Source organism: Epinephelus moara, chromosome 16 (genome assembly GCF_006386435.1).
Source record: "Epinephelus moara isolate mb chromosome 16, YSFRI_EMoa_1.0, whole genome shotgun sequence".
NCBI lineage: Eukaryota > Metazoa > Chordata > Actinopteri > Perciformes > Serranidae > Epinephelus > Epinephelus moara.
In genome coordinates, this window is record NC_065521.1 from 42370676 (window position 1) to 42391899 (window position 21224).

The 21224-nt window shown below is 42.7% G+C and overlaps 1 protein-coding gene across 3 annotated transcripts in view; it reads right to left on the reverse strand.

The window, feature by feature from the left end:
• The window catches only part of rgs19 (regulator of G protein signaling 19), a 55310-nt gene that overhangs the window by 20376 nt on the left and 13710 nt on the right, over positions 1-21224 (reverse strand). The window contains exon 1 of one of the 3 annotated variants that reach the window (XM_050065682.1): positions 13316-13578. The exons of the other annotated variants lie outside the window; for them this stretch is intronic. The gene's annotated coding sequence lies outside the window, so the exon portion shown is untranslated. Of the gene's footprint in view, positions 1-13315; positions 13579-21224 lie in introns of those variants that run through there. 3 annotated transcript variants of the gene reach the window in all.

The window sequence follows — 21224 nt, forward strand, 5'->3', positions numbered from 1 at the left end:
TGTGTGTGTGTGTGTGTGTGCGTGGGTGGGTGAGTGTGTGTGTGTTTAACAGGATTCGGGTCGGAGTGTTAATCTGATTAAACTAGATGACATTAGGAAGCCTAGAAACCACACACACGCGCACACACACACACACACACACACACACACACACATACTCGAGGTAGTTAACTCCATCTCTGTAAATATTTTTTAACCCTTATTTATCCTTGTAGGGTTGATAAAGCACACATGCCGTTTTTCTGCAACGTCCTGCTACACAACACACACGTACACTCACAAACAGGCTGATAAGAAACCCAAATGAAGTGGTTAGCAGTTTCTTTTGTATTTTCCCAGTCCAGTCTTAAAGCCTTTACACACTAAGTACAGAAAAATTGTGCCATGTTAGAAAAGAAATACGACCTCGTGTTGCAAAGTAAAGGAAAAAGTTTGATTTTGTGTGTTTTTCCCATCTGTCAAAAAACATTTAGACAGTTTGACCAAGAAGATGTGAATCTGTTGCGAGACATATTCATCTGGAACAAGACTGAAGTGGACAGGGTGCCAGTAAGATGAAGAAGTGGAAATATATGGAAGCAATATCCTTCTTGAAATAATCCCCAATGAAGAGAAGGTAACGTTAGCCTATCCAGAAATGCACCACAGCAATGATGAGTGCAATTTAATAGCCACACGGTATAATTTCCCAACTCCAGTAGCTGTGGTGCTAAATGCAGGACACAAGCAGAGAGTGGTGACAGCCAGGGAGGTAACTCCAGACGAGAGAAGCAAGTCAACATGTGTGTTTCCTTTTTGCCTCTGATTGAGTATTTTCACAACGCAAAGATCAGTAAAATGATTTACAGTTAGAGTTACAGCTGGTTATAGCTGCTTTCATATGTACATGACGAGGTAAGCATTATTAGCATTGCTTCCGTTCAGGAAGTGGAAAGCAAAAGCCGTAAAGAAAAGGCTGTGGGCACATCTTTTTCTGTATGTAAGAGTTTCACAGTCAAGACGGTTTGCAAATGGTCACTGGTGCGGTGTCAAAGTTCAGCTGATCAGAACCTGATGCAAAACAACTGCACAACCTTCACCTCAGTAAGCCATTCCTCCAGATTGTCTAAGATTGTTGGCATGACAAAGCCTAAAGATTTTTTTTTTTTTGCATTTGCATTTGAGGAAGTTACCATAGAATTAGCATTGAGACACTGTGGCCATACTGTAACATTGGTGAGGTCACCTCCAGGTCACCAACAGCCTCTGATCCACCAGCTATTGTGATGAGAAATTAGATTTTCTGCTTTTATCAGAGTCTCTGAAAAACATGTTCTTGGAGTTTCTGTCTCTATTGTCTGGAATGGACTGGACATGAGAGTAAAATTAGATCATCTCACTTTTTAACTGAGATACAAAGAATTATATTGTCCACTGACACATTGGCAAAGCTTCAGGGGAGCTATTCTACATGACATGGCAAACTGCATTAAAATCTTAGCCAAGCAACAACCTCTGGGGATGAAAAATAAAGCGCTAAAGTGCCAAAACTGCAGTTCCTCTAATGGCCACTTGAGGGCGGCTCCAAGAGCGAGACAATCCCCACAGACCCTCATGTTAAAATGCCAGTCTTTACAACAAGAACATGTTCACAGCCTGGTACAAAGAACAGTTTTGGTCTTTACCAAAAGCTAATTTAGCTAATTACGTCGTTCCTGACAACTGTACGGGGGATACATTTTTTTAGAGCTCACCCGTTTACTAAGGCTTAAAGTTGGGCATAATCAAGATGTGGCCGCTTTAAGTGAGAGATTGGTGCCATCCGTTGACAAGTTACTACCATGGTGACACTGTTGTTTAGGGGCACAAGCCCAGATTCATTCAGAGTACAGGCACACCCATAGCTGTACTTATTTCTGCATGTTTTCAGTTTGTTAAGTTAACCGTAACGTTTTGGTCGCCTACAAACTCTTGTTCAGCATTTGGTTGAACTAAATCACACTCTAAGGTGTCAGATGTAAAGTTTTTGCATTAAGTAAGAAATGTTTTTAATTCCCTTTTTTCCCGCTAGCAAAAATTAGAATTAGCATTATCACAGTTAACTACAGACTGTAAATGCACCGTGCTCACTAAACTAGCAGCTAGCGTTAGGGTTATCTCCACTGTCTCTGTGGTCACGTTTGGCTCCAAAAATCCAAGATGGCAACAGCCAAAATGCCTAATATCACGGCTTCAAAATGGTAGTCAACAAACCAATGGGTGACTTCATGGTGGCTACGTCCATTACTTTACAGCTAAGTCTTGTAACTGAAGTGGACTTTATGTATTGGTGTAAACAGAACCCATGTTTCTTTGTTCTTAATTACTTGAACTGCTCATGTTTGCTAACTTTACTGACAAAGTGTTAACATGAAATATAAGTTTCTAATGCATGCTTCCTAACATTAACGTATTAATGTGTCCACCGTATGAGAGTGAATGCAGCCCTGTGCACTTTCACCTTCTTTGTGCTGTGCTAATTTGTCCACTATCTCTGCTCTGCATGCTTTGGCAGCACAGATGGACTCACATACCATGCCAATAAAGCAAGATGAAATTTAAATTCAGAGCGAGACACTGCCAGGGCTTTTGTGTACTGTGCGTACGTCTACCAACACACACACACACACACACACACACACACACACACACACACACACACACACACACAAATACACACACACACGCAGCTGCACCTGCCAGCAGGGTTTAAGTAATTAAGCGCTCATTTTTAAGTATTAATCTGTGAGATTACTGCTTCGTAATCTCACCACTTGATCGCCAACAGCCCTCTGTGTGTGTGTGTGTGTGTGTGTGAGACAGAGAGATGGGGTCACAATGATAGATCAAAAGATAGAAAGATGAAATGAAAGAGAGAAATCTATTTATAGGAAACACAGACTTGGTCAGGGACAGAGCGAAAAAGTCCTGGGATGGAAAGAAGGAGACACAGAAAAATAAAATTAAGAAAGATGAAAGACAAAGAGAAAGACAAGGACAGTCGCCATACTACAATAAAAGTAAAGTGCAAAAAAAACAAACAGGTAACGTTGGGTACCGGTGCCAAATTACAGGTACCACAACTGGTGCTGCAATCAGCTCAAATGTGAACGGCATCCGACCCCGTCAATCAGTCCCAAATGTTCACTTAAAAACAAATTCAGTATAAAATAAAGTATGAATTAAAATCACCTGGTTGCTATGTGAACTTTTTCGATTAAAAGCGACGTAGCTGCAGGTGTAGCTCAGCACTGTGCGCCATCTACAGGCAATGAAAGTAAAAGCGTCTGCACATTTGATAGACGTTCCACCTGCAGGCATCCAGTGCAACAACAGCTGTTTTTTTTTGTTTACAGCTGCTTCTTGTCTGCTTGTGTTTGAGGTTTAATATTTTACATTACTAAACCCTAAAACTAAGACTTTTGTTAACTGTGGCATATTTTTTTGCTGAATACTGAGAAGAGTACAGAGTTCACTCTGCACTCTGTGTCATCGAGGACACGGAGCACACTGGTGAGGACAGGAGGGATCCTCACCACTATAAAAAAATCTTCAAAATAAATAGTAAGAGAACTGTTCTTGTTGACTGCTGCTCTGGTAATTTCAGGTCAGACTACAGCATTAACAACTGTAGTGGCATTGATGAGGTTTAGAGAAAGCATCTTGGTGTCAGGACATACACTAGTTTTAAAGGGACAGTTCAGCTCAAAATCTTTTTCCCCCCTCTTACCTGTAGTGCAGAGTGTTGGAGATATCGGCCGTAGAGATGTCTGCCTTCTCTCCAATATATGCAACTAGATGGCACTTGGATTGTGTTGCTCAAATTGCCAAAAAAAAATACATTTGAAGAACTCAACATCAATGTGTCTTTGCAGAAATCATGACCTGGTTACTCAAGATAATCAACAGAGCAGTTTCATGCAGGAAATACTTCCCTTCTACCAAACTACAACCACCAACCACATCACCGTGCCAACGAAGCGTGCATCTGCTCAAAGACGAGAGGCTTGTGGTCGTGACAGTGCAAGAAGTAAACCTTAACCTCTCTAACTCTGCCAGGACGCCGACGTCCTCGCTCCCCCCCTCCTCTGTTAAATGGTATCTCCCAGGCGCACTACGTCCTCAAACCATGTGATGTTTGTTATTGCCAGATTCAGGAAGCTCTTGACTTTTCAAAAATAACATCGTTTTTCTTTTATTTATTATGTACTTCGCACCAGAGCAGCAAGTCCAAAATCGCGATGAGTGGTGACAAGTCATGTCGTGCCGTTTTTCTACAGGAAAAGTTAAAGGATTACTTGCAATCTTATGCGGAGCCGTTAGCTGGGACTTAGCTGGTTTATAAAAGGTAAGAGTCTCACTCCTACCACTATTTTTGGCTGAGATATACCGTCTAGAAAGTGGGATCATAACTTTCATGTTTCATATGGCTTTATTTGGTGATATTTTATGGTGTTTCTGTGTCAAAAACAACATTAGCTATCATAATCACACCTGATTTCAATAAGGTACAATGTTTGAAGCTGGCTGAGTGTTGTTTGATCACTGATAGTACTGTTTTGAAGCCGAATGACTGACTTGTCTTTCGGAGCTCCGCCTGGATCTTTTCATGGAAAAAACACTATAGAATGGTCATACTTTGAGCAGTCTTCTTCAAATTTGAAACAAATGTTCATTTATAGTGTGCCTACAGCCCGACAGTGTCATTTACCTGCTCAGATGAAGCCACAGACAGTTATTCATCCTGAAAAATTTTACTTTAGGCAAAATCTTCAAGTTTTGACTGACTTCAAAGGCCCATTACTCTGTCTCTGTATCACCTAGAGTGTTTCTGACACTTTCACAAGAAACTTCAGAGAGTTTTCTTTCTGGCAAGACCTCATACATGCATGTAGCGGTTCAGAAGCTACAGTCATTTTAATTTGGGTATGTCATTTTAGGCGTTTTTGCTACAACATGGGAGTAGAGCGCAAGAGGTTTTAATGGCGTTCTCGTTGAGCTGTGATGTTACCTAGCTCAGTGGTGCTAGGTGAGCTAGCAGTAGATGCACGCTTCTTTCTGCACGGTGAAACAACTGGCAGGTGTTTTATCTGGAAAGAGACATGGCTGTTGTGTTTTTCAACTGCATTTTTGGGGGGCTTTGAGCTCCACAAGCTGAGTGCCATCTAGTTCCATCATATTGGAGAGAAGGCAAACTCGCACCAAAACAATTTGGACTGATAAATGGCACTACAGGTAAGAGGAAAGACGTGAATAAAAATACACATGAACACACACCTGCTAAGAATCCTAGGACCCATGGACTGCATGGAAAAGGGACCAAATTTTGGCAAAAAAAATCCCGAAAATTCCTCGATCTGCTCCCTGTTAACACTGGATTATAAATAAAGATCTTCTCTTCACACTGACTAATTGTTTTTCTTTATCGGCCTGTTCCCGACAATTTTACTTGTGCAACCCTGCTTATGCGGAATTTTAACAGACATCATCCAACACTACATCATACTCCCTTACACCTTCAGGCATCATTACCTCACAGCTGATAGTGACTGGCCCAGACTACCTGCCTGCCGTGTTCTCTCATGTTTTGTCAATGATTTTAAACTGTGGGAAAGACTTCAGTAAAGTCACAGCAATAAAACAAAAGCCCTCAGGTGAGGAAACACCTGTTTGTGTCTGCCGAGGAGACTTCAAGTTTGACTGGAACTCGTCTATTCAGAGATTTCAGGTGAAACAAAATAAACAGGGCTGCAGTTAATGAGTAAATAATCTGTTAGAAAGGGAAGCACCAGGATACGGACCAAACATCAGTTTCTGCTGATATTCCCCTCATTGACGGCCGGCAGCCTATCGGTAAATAAGATGACTTTCACTGATGGCAGGGGACGATGTTTTTCTGTTGTCACATCAACATCCTGTTGTCCTGGGAGGAACAGAGACTTTCACTTTTCATCATCGGGGCAAAAAGGACACAGTAAACTTACTATTGACGCATCTGGGGACGCAGCCGATTGTATCCCTGATAATGCTACGTTGTGAAGAACAAATCTGTGTTGACGCATCAGCAGGAGGAAGGAGAGCTAACGTTACCGGATAAAAACTGCTAAAGAGTAAACTTAAACTGAAACAGACCTGTATGTTTCCATTTTGATCGGTGTTAACTTTGAAGCTTTTCAGACAGTGTCGAGTCAAATTAGAGTTACAACTGCTTCCTGTTGCTTTGCAGATTCCATTTCGGTTTTTCCCAATAATTCTTACAAACAATGCAGGTGGACTTTAGTGAGTCACACACCCCAGATCTACTGCAGGAAAGAAGGAAAATCTTTTACAGAGGAGAGGAGCTTCTCAAAGCTCCTGCCCCGACATGTTAAACACTGCTAAAGGCTCGCTAATGCACTGTTTAACACACACACACACACACACACACACCACACACACTTTGTACAGTATGCTCCTCTCCTCTTGCTCTTGATCTGTCTCTCTTAATTTACTCTTTCTATGAAAATGTCACACACTCCCTTACTTTCACAGAAAAACGCTCTCTTACTTTACACACTGAGTGAGTCTATAAATCCAGCCTAACAGCACTCTGTGGTGACAGAGTCAAGGTTTTTCACCAGAGGGCTGCGCCGACAAACCGTATCAGCTCCCAAATTCATCTCCTCTCCTCACCTTATATGGACAAGCCTGTCTAAACACACGACCGAGCTACAACCGCTCACACATGCATTCAAAGCGACAGTCAACAAACACACTATGATGCACACAATCGCAACAACATGCACGTGTCCACTCACAATCAGCCCACACACACACACACACACACACACACACCAGTAAAACCACACAGGCTGCAACAGGCATTCCCTCAAAGAGGATCTCCCTAAACCCAACGAGAGGATGTCGACATCCAGTTAAAACACTTGAATCACAATTCTTTTCAGAATGAGCAGGAAGGAACTAGGGACATCACGAGACCAGGTACTTCGGTACCAAATCGATGCCAAAATTCTGAAAACATGATGGTAATTGTTTTTTCTCCAGCACTGTGTGTTATGTAGGGACCAGGGATGCAATTCTTCAGGACCGGACGGCTAAGCATACACCTTAAAGCAGTGCTTCCCAACTGGTGCAGCCACAGGGTCCAGATTTCTCCTTAGTCATTAGTTCAAAGTCCACACAGTTTAATACAGTGTCATACTTGCATTTGGCCATGTCATCAAGCTAGTTCACTGTCTTTGCTAAGTAGCTGTCTGTCAGTCACTCACTCTACAGCAGGAAACAACACTTCAAAATAGGGCTGCCACGATTAGTCGACTAATCGATGACTAATCGACTATTAAAATAATCGGTGACTATTTTAGGAGTCGACTAATCGGTTTGAGTCTTTTTTCATAGAAAAGTACTATAAAAGTACCCCAAAATACTCTTATTGCAGCTTCTTACGTTCAGATATTGGCAGCTTTACACACTCTCCCGTGACAGTGAACTAAAACCCTTTGGCGTGAGCATGAAACAAGACATTAGATGACGTAATTTTGGGTTTTGGGCGAGACAGACCGACATTTTTCAACATTTTAACACATTTTTCGATGAAATGATTAGTCGACTAATTGAAGAAATAATCGACAGATTAGTCGACAATGAAAAAAATCAGTAGTGGCAGCCCTACTTCAAAATAAAAGCTCTGTGCCGGAAATTCACTGTACTTCAGAATTAAGTGTGTTTTTTACAAATTGGACATGTTTGCGAGTCACTTGCGGTCCATTCAGAATGTACCCCTGACCCACCAGTTGTGAACCACTGCTTTAAAGTGTTCTTGTCTGCTGATAAATGCCAAAGGAAGTAGAACGCCTACCAGCATGAATGAACAACACATGGAAGACGGCTACAGCGCTGCGGATTTGCACTCTGCTACAAATGGCAGCAGCATAGTGACACATCGGGCTCTAGTTTCACAGACCGGGCGAGGCGGAGGCGCAGTGCACCTGCGCTTCGCCAACTGGGTGTGGCCAGGCGGATTTTGCAAGTTTGGCACACCGTGCGCCTGGCGCAGCTACTCCTCTTTCCCACCTCCGTCCCTCCTACCAACGCAAGTCGGAAAGAGGGAGGAGAGAAGGCGTGGAGTGGGTTTTACACAGCCAATTCACATCACACCAATCAAATGAGGCCCTCTCCTCGCCCTTAAATGCGTCGCGCGAAGGCGTAATGAGAGTTTACTCAATTCGCCAGGGCAGAAAAGTGCAGCAGCATCAGACGGCCAAACTTCTCCCAGGAGGAAACTGATGTTTTGGTCCGGGAGGTCCAAGCTCGCAGTGTCCGAATATAGGGAACTGCGAGCAGACCTCCACGGGCTGATGATGCAAAGGTAGCCTGGGAGGAGGTCACCACAATTGTAAATCAATGTTGCGTTTCTCTCGTGCACGCGCGCTCTCTCTTTCTCTCTCGCAGTCTCACTCTGTTTCTTTTCTTTTGACTTTTCTAAAATGACAGATGCTGAATATATACTCCCTATCTGATGCTGTGGCTGTTTGTGGTTGGCTGAGAGGGATGTGAACTCATTAGTTTGCAGCTGTGTTAATCAAATCAGGTTGGGTTTCCATTACGCGTGCCAAACGTGCCAAACGGTGCCAATCCCCTTTGATCTGACATCAGATGTGACGGGACAGTCGATACAGAGATACATTTATGTGCTGATTGCAGATAGTTGCATTGAATAGTGTTTTTTGGGTATTTATTGCATCGTTAATGTGCCTGACATTCTGGAAACCTGCCTGTGAGGTTTTGGTGACGTGTGCGCACTGTCCGCCGGTCAGCCAAACTTCGGCCTACACCGGCTGCGCTCCGCCTGCGCTGACAGTAGACCTGGTTTCAGCTGGCGAGCTTTTAGCGCACCTTCGGCGAAGCCTTTTGGCACGTAACTGTCACTGCGCCAAGCTGGATCTGTCGACACCTCCCCCTGCTGCGCCGCCACACCCATCTCAGCGCACCTCGGCCTGCCAAACTACCAAACTGAGCGCGCCTCGGGTTGCGCTGCTCGAAACTAGCTCTGCGTGGGGTTCCCCACCCTGCGCTGCGCCGGGAAACTAGAGCCCAGCAAGCAATGTAGGTTTAACATTTTTTTCTGGTTGCCGTCCAATCACAGTGGAGGAGGGGTGGGACAAATGGCCTCCCACAAAAACCACCCGTCACATCTTACATGTTCAAATGCTGAACAACAACAACAACGGAGGAGAAATATGTTAATACACTGAAGGCTCTTTATTAATATGTTTCCTCGCCCATGAAATTTCATAACTCCCACAGACTAGTAGCCTGGAAATCCAGACTCAAATCTAGAAAGATTTTGAGTCTGGCCCTCACTGATACACCCTTCCTACCCAAGGGGCAGCACTAACTGAGGCATATTAAATGCCACTGCACGCAACTGGATAGCACGATAGCCAATCAGAGCAAAAACCAAGGTGTTTGCCATTTGTTTGCCGACCAGTGAGGCTAACTGATATATTATGCTTTTGCCGTATCCCGTCGGCAAATGGCAAAAACGTCCTTCCTGGAAGCGAAGGCTTCTCGGGCAGTCTTCTGTTCCTCTCTCAAGGAAAAAGATAAGTGTAGTTGGCTTAGCGTTTCTTCCAAAGCTAAACTGAATGGATGCGGTCCTTCGGCAGCTGCCATCTTGGCTGTTTACTTTCCGACTCCAACGGCGCAGTGCTGTCTTCATCATGTTACGCCTGCCCAGAGCCCGCCTCTGTCAGATAGACTGATCTGATTCGTCCGACTGGTGATTCACCAGGCTCTGCTCATCGGGGCCAGATCCAAGTGCAGTGCGAATTTGATGGGGTGGGGCATCTGGATTTCCAGGTTAGCAGACTAGTACTTTGTGTTCAAAGTGGATCATCAGGGATTAATAATAAAATGTAGATTTGTTGTTTTGTTTTTACGGTGGCATTGAATTGGGATTTGTGGAATTTTGCTGATATTGGTATCAACCACTGACCTTCTGTTATTGTGACATGCCTAGAGGGAACATACAAAGACACTTAAGGGTCCAGTGTGTAGGATTTAGTGGCATCCAGGGAAGTTGCAGAAAGAAAGTGTGTAGGAGGACTACAGGAGCTGACGAGAGACCGCAAATAGCCCAATCTAGAGCCAGAGTTTGGTTTGTCTGTTCTGTAGAAACAACATGGAGGATTCCATGGAAGAGTATGAAATGTAGATATTCATGGCTCATTCTAACAAAACACAACAAAGTTTTCCAGTAATTATACACATCATTGTTTCTGTGTACAGATGCCCAGAAACCCTACACACTGGACCTTTAATGTGACAATATGATATAAATAACCATTGACATAAAGGTGTGAGGGTTATCTTGAGTAAGTCGATATTGCTCAGACTTGTTAGTCTGTTTTTCCAAGTGCCATGCTTCAGTGCTTCACCTCCATTGTGACGAGGGCGGAAGCACAAAGCCCAGAGATGATTCAAAACAAACTTCCACCTCTGTGGCGAGACACCAATAATGGTGAACTGATCCTTTAAAAGCAATGTATTTGTGTTGTAAGCTCACAGGTTTGATCCCTGCAGCATGTGTCAATCAGCAGACGCATGTTCTGTAGACAGAAAAGCTCTGCCTTTCATTCTCTGTTAGCGTCTCTGGACAGGAGCCTCAGCTGAAGCTCTAAAAGGGGAAAAAGCCACGAGCAGATCTTAAACACCACATAACAGGAGCTGTGGTGAGAGGTTAGATGGTTCCTCCAACACAGTCATCATCCACCACATTATCCACGCATTTGTATGCCAGCACCAGCAACACACATTGCCTTAACTTTACATTACAGCTCAGCCTTTTCCATTGGTATCAGCAGCTACGAACATTTTACTTCAGAACTCATCATCTTACTGGGATCTGAAACCAGGTGATCCATCACAGCCACACAATCTCTCTTTTTTCCACAATCAGTGTATTACATAGAATCGATAGTGTTCAGCACACCCCCAGTTTGGAGACACAGGCTGGAGCCCAACATGGACGCTAAGCAATCTAATAACAAAAACACAATGACACAAACTAAGTAACTGATCAGCTCCCGTATTCAGCATGCTAATGGAGCCTGGTGGCTTTGATGAGCGCACTGATGAGCACCTGAAGCCGTTAGCTGCTTCCCCGTCATAACAGGATGTCTGACTCAAACGTAAAGCAATGAAAATACTGTCAATATAGTGCATACTTAAAATGGTATTGATGTTTCTGGGTGACTAAAATTCATTTTGTTGCTGACCCCATCCACAGCAGTACATTGCTTAGCATCAGTGTCAGAATCCAGGCTGAGTCTCCAAACTGGGGGGCGTGCTGACTGACACTAGAGATGTACTGATACCACTTTTTCCTTCCTGATAGCGATTCCGATCCCTGAACCTTAGGTATCTGCCGATACCGAGTACAATCCGATACCAGCATGTAAAATAGAAATGGATGGGATATGAATTGTTGTATGTCTCAACTCCTAAAACTCAAAATAAATACATAATAGTAGAATGACTGCCATAAAACTTTTTTTATTATTATTATCCAGTGTTGACACAGATCAAGACACAGGTTAAAGTGCAGCCACACAATTTGGTAACAAAGACATTTTAAAGGCTACAGTAGAATGCTTTTTAAACTCTGCTCTGTTTCCGTTTCGTTTGCCTGTAGCATGCGTATGTGTAATGACATGAGGCATTACATGGTATCGGATTGGTCACAGGCTGTACTCGCCGATACCCGATACCGCATTTTAGGCAGTATCAGAGGCATTTCGGACACTGGTATCGGTATCAGTACAACTCTAACTGACAACTACTGTATGTAATATACTGCCTATGAATAAGTACTTCATACAACCCCGCTTCAAAAAATCTGCACTATCCCTTTAAGAAAGTTGTGTATTTTTTTTTTTTTTTTTTTTTAATAGACCAGAGAAACTAACAATCAATGGGAAAAAAATAATCGGCAGATTAACATAAAACTTCAATTATTGGCCCGGGCTTTTATTTGCTTCAGTCACTGAAATCAATGGGCTTATATTTGGGACAGGCCTTTAATTCCTTTCACACAAAACTGTTGGTCAGTGAAGATCAGGAAATATAATTAAATAGTTTATTTAAGCCAGTGTGAAGATTACATGTATAAAAATAAGGCTTCGGATAACATATTAATTATGAATAATTAATAACAGACAGCGCATCAGGGAGAGAGTTATGGCATTCAAGAATTGAACCACTTCACAACTTGGATTAATTTTTATGAAAAACCCTTTTGATTCTTTTGATCTGAGGACCCTTACGGACTAAAGGAATATGAACAACCGACCGACCAGCCAGCAACCTGCTTTTATACAGAAGAAGAACTTTTATTTAAAACTTCTTGGTAACTAGATTAGGCGCCCAACTGAGACAGGTGTTTATTTGTCAAGATGTGTAGCCACACGCATGAGTAAAAATAACCATTGCTGCAGCTCAAACAATAAAAAAATAATGTGACTTTTGTCATTTGTCGTATTATAAAAGCTGCAAATGCAACTAAAATCCGGCTCAATCTTAGACGAGCATCCAAAACTTCCTGCTGACATCTGCATGTTAAATTTCATAGTGTGTTACAATGACCAGATTTTGAAAAATGATTTGTGTTTGATGTAATGTTGATATTGTTGCTGGATTATTTACTGTATGTGTGGAAAGTGTAAAGATTTGCAAATTCTACCTTAAATTTTTACACAGACATTGTTGCCAAGGCAACTTATTGGGATCCAAATAAATGATAAACAATAAACTGAAGCCAATGCGTGTCTGGAGAGTGTGAAACCCATCTGAAACCTTTGAATTTGGAACACATTATATACAATATAAAGCGAGGTTATCTGACATTTATCAGCCAAAAAATGCAAACTGCATATCTCTCTTTTCAGGAACTGAGACAAACAGTCTTGTTAAAGCTTGATGACGAAGCATTTTCCACTTTATCTAACGGGGTGTTGAAAGAGTTTCATCAGAGATACAACAGAGAATGTCCTCAGCAACCCACAGAGACGTTGTTAATACACATAAATTTGAGCAATGAAGTGACATCCAGTGTGGTTAACACTCTTCTCAACTGCATGGTTAGCCAGAGAGGCAATCAAAACACTAACCCTGGTGCTGCCTCGCCTTATCTGTTGAGCTGTAACTTTTACGAGCGTACAAAAAAAAACCAAACCCTGTTCAATAACCGGCACATGAAACTGTCGGCACACAGAAACCATTCAGCAGCAAAGCTCACCAGAGACGAGACGATTCAATGGTGGATCAACGACGGACGACCGAATCAAAGAACAAAAGGCTCCTTCTTTTTATTTTCTCTCACTCTTTTGCTATTAGCTTCGGCGTTTCCATCAATCAACATGCTTCACTCCAGTAAAGGAGGAAGAGAGACGAGAGGCAGTCCAATGCAACAGGAAAAGATGGAGAGAGACAGAGAGAAAGAGAGAGAGGCAGGAAACGGAGTCAGAGCTATTGTGACACACAGGGCTTCTTGGTTTCTATCTGAAACTTGATGAATCAGACCTGGTGTCTACACACACACCCCCACACACACACACACACACACATACTGACACAACCCAACCCGTCATAAGTGCATGGGCCTATTCATGCCATGATGGCTTAAAGGGAAAAGCTGCTAAAACCCAACATTTACATTCCTTCTTTCTCTAAACTTGGACACCCCTGGAGTCCAGTCTAGACTTGTCAACGTCTCTCTCTTTCACAACTACACCAAACTTTACAAATCTGACTATGTATCCCCCAGGCTACATAGAAGCTCCGGGCATCCATGCATGAGAGATGAATGTCTCTTCACAGCTCTACCATGTCTTTATCCTAATTCTTTGACAGGAAGTACAGTAGAAAAGAGGCCAGCTGTTTGAAGGACTGCTGAGAGAAGCTTTGCTGTTGTCTTTCTTTCCTGTCATTGTAGCTAAAAGTAGACACCCCTAGACTTTTTCTCGGGGTCTGGTTTTCACAGTTTGGGCCTCCAAGTTTCAAAGAAGGTAAGTATCAATGCTTCTTCATACAGTGATATTTCAGACAGCATGCTTCAAACTCCGTGGCAACAGTTTGGGGAAGGCCCTTTCCTGTTTCAACATGACAATACCCACACAAAGCCAGGTTTAATTAAGTAGTTTTCCCATTTTGGTGTGGATCTTGAAGGGCCAGCACAGAGCCCCGACCTCAACCCCATCAAACACCTTTTGGGATGAGGCGCTGACTGTGAGCCAGACTTTATCACTCAACATCAGTGTTGGACTTCACTAAAGCTCTTGTGGCTGAATGGGAGAAATTCCCTGCAGCCTTGCTACAAGAACAGAGGCTGTTTTTGACCTCATGCTGCTCCGCCTAGTTTTTCTCTTATGGTTCTCACGCAATTGCATTTATTCTGCGGACCATTAAATTAGCAGCAAACAACCGATGATGTATTTATTTATTAATCCAAACGCCTAACCTGGAGGTTTGTAAGCTTTTTTATCTCTCCACTACTTTGTTTTGATTCTATGATGATGCACTTTTTTGTTTTACTGCAAAATTACATGCATAGTGTAAACAGCTGCTGGCTGTGTGCCAGCTGGATGGCATCCAAAAGCATGTCATCAATGTTTCTGTACTGTAGTCTCACTGCAAGAAGGGGTAGACAAATCTCCGCAACAGAGAGTTCAAATTAATAAAGAGTTGTCACTGCTAGGGTTGGGTACCAAACTTGGTACTTTTCAGGGTACTGACCAAATTACACTGCATCAACAAGTGCTGATTTACATAAAATTCATCTGTGCCAAAAGGGTGCTTTCACACCTGCTCTGTGTGGTTCAGTTCAATCGAACTCAAGTTCGTTTGCCCCCTAAGTGTGGTTCATTTGGTAGGTGTAAACACAGCAATCACACTCAGGTGTGCACCAAAACAACCGGACCGAGACCTTCTTGAAGAGGTGGTCTCGGTCTGGTTACAAACGAACTCTGGTGCGGTTCGTTTGTGGTGAGAACTAGAGTTGTACCGATACCGATACCAGTATCGGAAATGCCTCCGATACTGCCTAAAATGCGGTATCGCGTATCGGCGAGTACAGCCTATGACCAATCCGATACCACATAATGCCTCACGTCATTACACATACGCACACTATAGGCAAAGGAAACGGAAATGGAGCAGAGTTTAAAAAGCATTCTACTGTAGCCTTTAAAATGTCTTTTTTACCAAATTGTGTGGCTGCACTTTAACCTGTGTCTTGATCTGTGTCAACACTGGATAATAATAATAAAAAAAAGTTTTATGGCATTCATTCTACTATTATGTATTTATTTTGAGTTTTAGGAGCTGAGACATACAACAATTCATATCCCATCCATTTTTATTTTATGTGCTGGTATCGGATTGGTACTCGGTATCGGGAAGGAAAAAGTGGTATCGATACATCTCTAGTGAGAAGGTGTTCTGACCTGGATCTGAAGCAACTGCAGTCACATGACACATTGTTTGGGTTAAACATGAGCATGTTACAGTCCTGGAGGATTATTAATGTGCACCTCCTCCTGTACTGCCTTAATATGCACATTCAGCACATCCAATGCATCAAAACATTGTTTTCTAGTTGGAGCCGCGCCTCGTTTTCAAACTGTATGGTTTGACTAAAATGAACAATGACAGCAATATAGTCCACGATGAGCAGCGCTAAAATCAACCTGCGTAGTTGTCCCTCCATTGTGACATTAGAAAGTGTCACATTTATCTTGCAAGTGTACTCTTCTTCAACGTTTGCTTTACTTCCTGGATTTTTCCCACATGGAAATTCTGACCAATCAAGAGCAGCTTTCTCACACAAGGCATTTGATCTGGTCCGCTTGTAAATGCTGCCGTGAGAACATGAACCAACTCTAGGCAATTATACAACTTTGTGACAAAATGAGTCCCTGATTCAGACCAAAGGAGACAACTCTAGGGCTGAGAGCACCCTAAGAATGCATCTGGGTAGAAACACTGGGTTTAGACAAGAGGTGAATTTCTGCAAAGCACCCAATGTCTGGAAGCCAACAATGGAGCTCTGTGGAGTTGCCAAACTATCGCTATAGTATCGATCAGCAGCAACTGTTGATGTGGACTATTTTCTTTTTTCTGTTTTTATTTTTTTGTAATAATCTAGTATCACTGCTAGACGAGTGGACACATACACAGAAGCAGATGGACAGAGACAAAGTGGATTAGCTCTATGTGTGATTAGAAAAAAGCAGAGGAGCAGAACTGAGTTTTAGTTTATTAAATTCAGCTTTTGTTACAGCCAATAAAGTAACATACTGAAAAAACATACTGCTGAGTTCTGTTCTGTTTTTCCACTGAAATCTTAAATCGTTCAAAAAGTGTGCGTTGGTGCAAATGTCTCTTGCCGTTATTTGGATGAACTGATCACATACTGGGATTCTAAATGGTTACCTTTTCAAAACTTTAAAACTTAATAACAACCCTTTTGAAGCTTAAAGCTGCTTTATGGCAAGTTAAGAATGATAACCCTGGCGACAGTGAGCAAAGCAATCACACTTCCTCTCTAAAACGGAAGTAAGATTACAAAATGATGCAACGTGGAGGCGCCCTGGTTCAGGCAAAGACTCAAGTCAACAGCAGCAGAGTAATGTCCATGGTTTTTGTTCAACGATCAGATATGACTGAAGGTTTCCTGCAACATATATATAAAAAATAGAAGTCAGCCCAAATGTTCTCAATCAGTCACTGATGTGTGAAAACAACTCTGCAGTTCAGATACAAGGTTGAAGTTTGAGTATCAACAGTCAGACCCTAGAAAGTTCATTTAAAGTTTGTCTTGACTAAGTGGAGTTGTTGTCAGGCTAGAATGGGCAGCGCTTACCACCTCCATTAACAAATGTCCTGGGGGAAAGTGTGTGGGTGTAATGTTCAGGTGTCCACATACCTTTGTTACCACACAGTGTATGTGTGAGGTCCTGTGGCTACAACTACTGAACTACTCACACAGGAACACCCTTCCATACAGGAGCTATACAGAGGATTTCCTACAGTGCATTATTCCTCAGGGGGGTGCTTGATGTAAAGACCAGTGTTTTATCACAAGCCAAAGTGTACACACTCACAGCTTCAGTGTACTTCATAACCAGCATGTAAAGTTCCCTTAACAGCATCCTTGCATCAGGAAACATTCAAATGAAGGTTGATAGGAAAGTAAAGATAAGAGAGGGAAACATGCGGGTATGAAGGAAGGGAGGGGGAGAGTGCGTTGAGAGAGAGTGAAGGAATTTGGGGGAGTGGGAGGAAGAAGTAGGGAAAGAGAGAGGGGGACATGGAGAGGGAAAGTGAGAGGCAGCGATATAATAGTGGAGAGAAAAAAAGAGTGGAGGGAATGGGAGGAATGGGGGAGAGTGAGATAAGGAAAGCAGTAAGGAGGACAGGCAGAGAAAAAGTAAAAGGAAAATATAGATGGCAAACAGAGGGAAAGAGGGAGGGGCATATGAGGGAGACAAGCTGACAGCAGTTATATATAGTCAACAGTGGCAGCGACATGTGGAAATTAAATGACAGTTTAATTTAGGAGAATGATCAAGAGGAGGAAAGGAGGAAAAACACCGAAATGAAAAGTACAGTAGAGCCCAAACGATACTGGATCTGTCAGGGTAATATCCACGGTCAATATTAGAAAGTCACAAATATAGATTTGTTTGATTTAGCCAATCAACTAAATTAGTTGTGCATTTTTCCATCACCATCCACCTGAAGCCCAGTTCAGACCATAGATTCTCCACGACACGAGTTGAAACAAGCAACTACTTGCAATGCGCCGTTCTGCAATGTTTTGCAACTAGACGAGATGGTGGATCATCTTTATGCAACAAGTCTCTGTATTTCTGTTCTGATTTCCAGCTTCTTGGGCTTGTTTTGTGGCTGAATATAATTTGTAGCTTCTTAAAATATGAATTAGGATAGTGATAGCAAGATACTGGCTACAGTTGCATTTGTAGTAGTAATGAAACGGAAAAAGGCCTAAACAAAACCAGCATCAGATGGACTGTATTCATAATAAATGCGCCACAATATTATAAAAAACCAGCACCAATTAATAAGTCAGTGAAAATGTGTGCAGCAAGCAAAGACACCATCCGTGGTCATTTTGAGTTGACGAGCGAACTACAGGCAACAGAAACAGGAAACAGGACAAACGTTCTAAAACCAGCCGCCAGTAATTTGACCAGCTGAGTTGCAGGTGACGCCATCAGCCGCCTTGAGTCAAGCTCAGACCGGCCAGTTCTCACCCCTGCACCTTTTCTCTGCAACGTTCTAAAATGGTTTTGTCTTGTCGTGAATCATGTATCTGAACTGAGCTTTAATCAATCGCCAAATGTTATACCCCTCTTCCACCAAAATTAGCATGTGTACGCAGGTTTTTTAAACACGGGTAAAATTGCTAAAAACAGGCAATGGATTCCTTTCTTATTGCAGGTGTGCCAGAGCTGTGTACACGGCTCTGCAGAAGACGAGTATGCCTTTCTGCGTGTGTTTGGGTTTTCTTGTTTTCGGAACACCTCCAGCGGGAGGCGCCCAGGAGGATCCTGATCAGATGCCTGAACCACCTCAACTGACCCCTTTCGACGCGAAGGAGCAGCGGCTCTACTCGGAGCTCCCTCTGGATGTCCGAGCTCCTCACCCTATCTCTAAGGCTGAGCCCAGACACCCCACAGAAGTTACTCATTTCCACCGCTTGTATCTGCGACCTCATTCTTTCGGTCACTACCCAGAATTCATGATCATAGGTGAGGGTTGGGACGTAGATGGACCAGTAAATCGAAAGCTTTGCTTTCCGGCTCAGCTCCCAATTCACCACGACGGACCGGCACAGCGCCTGCATCACTGCAGAAACCGCACTGATCCATCTCACGCTTCATTCTACCCTCACTCGTGAACAAGACCCCGAGATACTTGAACTCCCTCACTTGAGGCAGTAACTCTCCCCCAACCCGGAGAGGGCAAACCACCGGTTTCCGACAGAGGACCATGGCCTCAGACTTGGAGGTGCTGACTCTCATCCCAACTGCTTCACACTCGGCTGCAAAACGCTCCAGTGCATGCTGGAGGTCACGGTGTGATCGAGCCAACAGAACCACATCATCTGCGAAAAGCAGAGATGCAAAAGAGCCAGGCTTTCTATAATTCGCTTTCATTTCTCATATCTCTCTCCTTTAATATTGAACTCACTGGCGTGGTCCACTGGGGTTGCCCTTCTCAAACTGCATTCTTTGTGTTCCCATGAACACTTGAAAAGTCATCAGTCACGGTCCAACTACTGTTTCAAGTGCTGTTTAGAGTCCACATTTGGCCAAATACAGTGCAAATGTTCTGGAATTTTCTTGCTCCACGCACTTTATCCATGATGCTTTGGGAGCCAGAATATTAACTATTTAGATGTTTAATATCTGGCTAATTTATCAAAATAATGCCAACTTGAAAACTGGCTGCAACATTTACTGAGACGCGAGAACCCACTCGCCAGACGAGACCGGCTAGTCACCTCGGCAGCCGGCAGGCTAGCTCCTGTAGTGTTTTAATTAGTTAGTCAAATCAGTTTGATGGTGGGCCAAAACTGAACTTGTCTGTTGTTGGGTTTGTGTGTTCCCTGCAAGCCGGAGCCTGCACTCAGCCAAAGATCCTTTGTGAGGGAGGAATCTATTCAGTCTCAGTGGACTGAGTGTTTCTGTAGTTCCTAAAACTCCAGAGTAATACGTCTTCTCTCTAGCAGATCATGTCACATCAGTTTAGGAGTTTGAACCTCCTGATTAAACTGTAATTCCTAGTGTATCATTAATTTAAAGCGACAGCTCACCCCAAAATCAGAAATTTTGCTTCGTACCTTTAGTGCTATTCATCAGTGTAGATTGTCTGTGGACTATCTTAAGTACCTGGGTCAAAATTTCTGGAAAGAAACAGTGCTGTTAACTTGTAACTTGTATTTTTGGCACTTAAATGACCACAACCCAAATGTCATCTAGTTTCATTATATTTGAGAGAAAGCAGGCATCTCTACGGCCGATATCTCCAACACTTGGCAACTCACAGCAAAGCAAACTAGACTGATAAATAGCACTACAGGTAAGAGGAAAAATATGTGTTTTTCATAAGTGTTAGATTTTTTTTTTAATTTTATCTAACCTTTATTTAACCAGAAAACTGTCTTAAGGTTAAAATTCTCCTTTTCAAGAGTGCCCTGGCCGAGACACGCAGCAAGGTTACAGACAGACAACACAGAACAAATGTAAAACTCTAAAACAAGCGATATAAAACACAAAATAAGATTACTACAAAGAAAAGTAAAAAAAGTATGTTAATAAAGACTAAAAATTAACCATAAAAATGCAAAAAACAAAAACAAAAAACAACCACACCACAACAAGGACCAGCTAAGATGCACCATGACATTGGCATATAGAAGACTGTATACAAAAATCCTGCAACAGTGTTTTGAAATGGCCGAGAGAAACCAACGAGTCCAACTTTGAGTCCCTCTGCAGAATATTCCACAGATAAGTAGCTGCAGACATGCCAAACTCTGTCTGTATCCTCGGTACAGACAATAAAAACATGTTTTGTGAATGGAAGGCATTGCCATTTCCAATGTTTTTGCCTAATGTACACACATAAATATGCTGGAAGTTGGCCAAGAATAGCTTTGTCAACAAGAGAATGCCAATGAAAAAGTCTACGAAATTGTAAGGAGAGTCAGCCAACCCAAGCATACAGGATACAGTGATGAGATAATGGCTTACAATTGGTGATAAATCTCAATGCAACATGGTGCACAGATTGTTGAACCAAGGGTCAAGGAAAGTGTGTCAGATACATATTCAATCAACATTTAACCTGCATGGTAGGGATGCACCAATCCGATATCTGGATCGAATATCGGCCCCGATATCATCAAAATAGATGGATCGGGTATCGGAAAATGCAATCTATACCTGATGCATTCTTTCCCTTTAAAGGGAAATTTCGGTTTATTTCAACCTGTCTCCTATCGTCCTAAATTTGTTTCAAGTGACTAGTGACATAAAAATAATAGTTAGCATGTTAGCCGTTAGCCTAGATACAGCCGGGGCGCATAGTAGCGTCAGACCTGTTAAAACGTAAGTGAA